At 32.2% G+C, this 5,024-nt stretch overlaps 1 long non-coding RNA gene across 1 annotated transcript; it reads right to left on the reverse strand.

Moving 5' to 3' along the window:
- Positions 1 to 3,118: 3,118 nt before the first annotated feature.
- LOC140920877 (uncharacterized) lies at positions 3,119 to 3,712 on the reverse strand. The gene is made up of 2 exons (XR_012163471.1): positions 3,579 to 3,712; positions 3,119 to 3,487 (listed from the first exon to the last, which is right to left on the reverse strand). It is a non-coding gene; the product is annotated as an uncharacterized lncRNA (long non-coding RNA).
- Between the last annotated feature and the right edge of the window lie 1,312 nt (positions 3,713 to 5,024).

The raw sequence follows: 5,024 nt of genomic DNA on the forward strand, positions 1-5,024 counted from the left end.
TACCAAAGCAAAAAACAAGAACCCTAGAAAAATCGATTAAGATGAGCAACAGCAAGCGCAATCGGAAATAAATCGATTAGCTCGATGACAAAAGAAAAAGAAGTGGATCTGAGAAACAAGAAGCATACCATGAGTAATATGGGCAAGTACGCGAGATGTAACCAATATCTTTATATTTTTCAACGAAATCCTTCTTTCAGCGGAATCGAAGCCCTTTAGCGCAATCGATTTCAGTATGCCGGTTTAATTTTAAGAGAAAGAGGGAAGTTTGAGCCCAATCGCAGAGGGATTTGAGAAATTTGGGGATGGAGAGAAACGAGGACGAGGGATTTGAGAAATTTGGAGTATTTGATAGAAATGGGGGGGATTTGATAAATTTGGAGGATTAATTTAGGGAAATAATTTTGGGGGAAAATGGTTTTGGAACAAAGATAGAAGATGATTCACGAGGAAGAAGATGAAAGATGTTCTCGTAGTCGGGGGGGAATATGAATTTTGACTCTATTGAAAATTTTCAGAGGGCGGGTAACCAAATTTTCAGAAATAATTGAGAATTTGGTTTCTGTAAGGAATCTTAATAGATGTCTATACCCACGGTTATTGGTATGTCACTGCAACAATTAGCGATAAATTTTGGTTCCTCAACGGTATAGGTGATCTATACCTACGGTGGTAAATTTGTCCGTGGGTATAGATTATCAATAACTACGGTACTTTATGTTGTCGCTATAAACTTCCGTAGGTATATGTCTATTTTCTTGTAGTGGGGTGGGCACAATCAAGCTGCCCCTCAACATCTTAACCAATGGATTGCACCGCCATCAGGAACTTTAAAGTGTAACATTGATGCAACCATGTTTCTAGAGGAGAATAAGTACGGGTGCAACATGTGCTTATGTGACGAGCATGAAATAGTAATTCAAATGCAAATAAATAGTCTAGTTTAGGGGCACTTTAATTGTGACAGCAGCAGAAGCTAGTAGTTTGTATGAAACAATTTTATGGATTAGTGCATGGAGAAATCAAAACATCATTATAGAATCAGATTGTCTGCAAGTGGTCTAAACATTAACAAGTCAAACACAATACATGAATGAATTTTGAATTATAATAACTAGGTGAAAACAAATATATCTCTACTTTGAATAACCTCAATGTAAGTTTTATTAAGAGACAAACCAACAATGTTGTCCATTCTTTAACGGGAGCATCATAGTATTATATTACTCTCAATATTTTTTGTTACATATATATGATTTTTCTCATGTAATTTTTTTTTTTTTTACTTTAAATGACTTCATTACATGAATTTGTATTATCAACACTTGTATCAATTGAATCCTTTATTTTATGATTTCATCTGACCCATGCACGTCTGTTTCTTTGCGATCAACAATATTTTTATTATGTTGTTCAAAATAAAAATGAAAATTTGAATCCTTAACCTGTCAATGATTTAAAAAAATTATTTGAGGGCTATTGTTGTTTGATGTAACACGGACAACATACTAAGAGAGATCAACAATTTAAATTTCTCATTGCGCAAAATCTAACTTTTTGATATCTGATTTCTCTTAACTGAATTGATGATTCTCAAAATTAAAATGTGGTTCAATGTTTGCTTTGAATCACGATCAAAACCAACTGAAAATCAATGTGTTTGGTCGAGTATTGAGCGAGAATGAATCGGGTTACAGAGCAAGTCATGGGCGACTTGGATTATGCAAACCGGGTGGTGAAGACGATGAACAGTGTTGGGGAACCAAAGCCCTCATAGAGTGCTTGCAGAACATTTCAACATCCAAAATTTTCATTTATTTTGCTAAATAACTTTTAGCAAATATTATAATTATTTTGGTATACTTTTGTAATATTTTAGCATCTATAAATATTTCTATCTATACATTAAAATAAATCAAGGTTGATTTTATAGCAAGTGTGAATTTTGAAGAGGATGTGTGTTACCTATAAATAATAAGAATTATGTGATGTGTTTGCTAACTTAATTTTGTATTGTTTCTACTGTTTTGAAGTTCAAAGTTGGGATTGTGTAGGTTAATATTTATCTATACTCTCGATCTTTTTTTTTTTTGGTCATACTAATTAGTTTTAATATATAATTTTTTACTAATTTTGTTGCTTTATTTTTATTCAGCGTAATGGATGCCTTGAGGATGAGATAGATGTAATGTCTTGAGGATCAAATAGATATAAGTGTTGTGCAAAATTTGATGTCAAAGTTTATGGACATGCATAAAGAAATGTAAAGACACAAATTTTATGGCATCACTACGCGAAAAAACGGATTTTACAGCGCTTTTTTTAAGCCATTTACAGCGCTTTTTCAAAAAAATAAGCGCTGTGGAAACGAGCGCTGTAAATGATACAACAGCGCTTTTAAAAAAGCGCTATAAAACATGTAAATACAACGCGCGCTTGTTATGCACATTTTACAGCGCTTCTTCACAAAAAGCGCTGTAATATGCACCCCATCATATGAGTTATGGGTGTGCCTATTACAGCGCTTTCTCAAAAAGGCGCTGTAACATGCCCACCCATAATTTCATATATGGGTGTACATATTACAGCGCTTTCTCAAAAAAACGCTGTAATATGCCCACCCATAATTTCATATATGGGTGTGCATATTACAGCGCTTTCTCGAGAAAGCGCTGTAATATGCCCACCCATAATTTCATATATGGGTGTGCATATTACAGCGCTTTCTCGAAAAAGCGCTGTAAAATGCACACCCATAATTTCATATTATGGGTCTGCATTTTACAGCGCTTTTCTTGTACAGTTTACAGCGCTTTCTCACGAAAGCGCTGTAGAAGGTGCACCATTAAAGCGCTTTAGAACAGCATTTTACAGCGCTTGTTAAAAAAAGCGCTGTAAAATGTGTTTTTTTTTTTTTTTTAAACGCTGTAAATTAATTATTTGAAATGAAAAGTGCTTTTTAGCTTTTTATGGCACTTTTTTTAAAAAGCGCTGTCTTTTATCTTTGTATCCAAAATTATTTTGATCCAAAATCACTTCACAATCAGTAGAACAGAACATATTATAGACAATCAGTAGAACAGAACATATTATAGACAATCAGTTCACACAATCAATAGAACATAAATCAGAACTCTGTAACTTTTTTAACATATATGTAACTCTGTAATTTACAACCTAAGTAACTACATTCAGATACATATATACAACCTAATTTACAACCTAATTACCTACATTCAGATCCATTATATAATAACTAACAGATCCATTATATGCATATATTGTGTCCTATGATCATTTACATATAATAACTAACAGAATATACATTATATGCACTAGCTACCATATAATATTCAGATCCCTTGCCCAGCACAAGCTATTTCCCAGAAAATCAAATAATTTTCATGTCAAGCACGTACTGACACCATTCTTCCTTTAATTCCATCAGATCTTCCTCAGAATATGATGGACTGGAATTGGCAAAGTACTGCAATATAAAAATTGAACATATTATATTAAGTTAGTATCAAATATATAGATAATTTATATATGAAAATCATATAATGCAAATACCGTACCGTTTCTGGGATAATAGTTTTATTCTTCTCAACAATCTCCTTCATGAATCTCAATATGTAGTACCCACAGTCGATGTTATTTGTTTGACGAGGGCACTTTATTGAGATCCATGTAATGTTATTAGACTTCTGCTTCGACACTTTAGCACCTCTTTGAGCTCGATAAACTTTTAAGGCACTATCGAATGAATAAATGTGATTATTAGAGCATGAATATTTATATATATATATATATATATAAATATTCATGCTCTAATAATCACATTTATTCATTCGATAGTGCCTTAAAAGTTTATCGAGCTCAAAGAGGTGCTAAAGTGTCGAAGCAGAAGTCTAATAACATTACATGGATCTCAATAAAGTGCCCTCGTCAAACAAATAACATCGACTGTGGGTACTACATATTGAGATTCATGAAGGAGATTGTTGAGAAGAATAAAACTATTATCCCAGAAACGGTACGGTATTTGCATTATATGATTTTCATATATAAATTATCTATATATTTGATACTAACTTAATATAATATGTTCAATTTTTATATTGCAGTACTTTGCCAATTCCAGTCCATCATATTCTGAGGAAGATCTGATGGAATTAAAGGAAGAATGGTGTCAGTACGTGCTTGACATGAAAATTATTTGATTTTCTGGGAAATAGCTTGCTGCTGGGCAAGGGATCTGAATATTATATGGTAGCTAGTGCATATAATGTATATTCTGTTAGTTATTATATGTAAATGATCATAGGACACAATATATGAACATGCATATGGATCTGAATGTAGTTTAGGTTGTAAATTAGGTTATATATATATACGTATCTGAATGTAGGTAATTAGGTTGTAAATTAGGTTGTATATATGTATCTGAATGTAGTTACTTAGGTTGTAAATTACAGAGTTACATATATGTTAAAAAAGTTACAGAGTTCTGATTTATGTTCTACTGATTGTGTGAACTGCTTATGGTATTTGAATATGTTTTGTTGTTGTGTGCACTGATTGTGAAGTGATTTTGGATCAAAAATAATTTTGGGCACAAAGATAAAAGACAACGCTTTTTAAAAAAAAACTTTGTTCAATAGTTTCCTAAAATACATGTAACATTAAAAAGATAAGTTCAATAGCATTTTTAAAATACAATATTAAAAAATATTAAAGTGATAATATACTTACACAAAGTTCTACAACTTTCTTGACATTTTCATTATCAACCACTCCTTCTTTGTTAACACGCGCTTCCTTCCATAAGATATGACGACCCAAGGGTTGATCGGCTTGGGTGTCTTTTCTCTATTCGTTAAAATCATAAACAAAATAATACAAATTAGTTACACACTATAGTTTATAATACAAATTACAAGTGATGTTTAATTACTTACAATTTTTTGTTCAAGGCGTGCATATCCCATACGTGATTTCTTGTATGGGTGTTTTGGGTTGCT

The sequence above is a fragment of the Cicer arietinum genome, chromosome 6 (genome assembly GCF_000331145.2).
Source record: "Cicer arietinum cultivar CDC Frontier isolate Library 1 chromosome 6, Cicar.CDCFrontier_v2.0, whole genome shotgun sequence".
NCBI lineage: Eukaryota > Viridiplantae > Streptophyta > Magnoliopsida > Fabales > Fabaceae > Cicer > Cicer arietinum.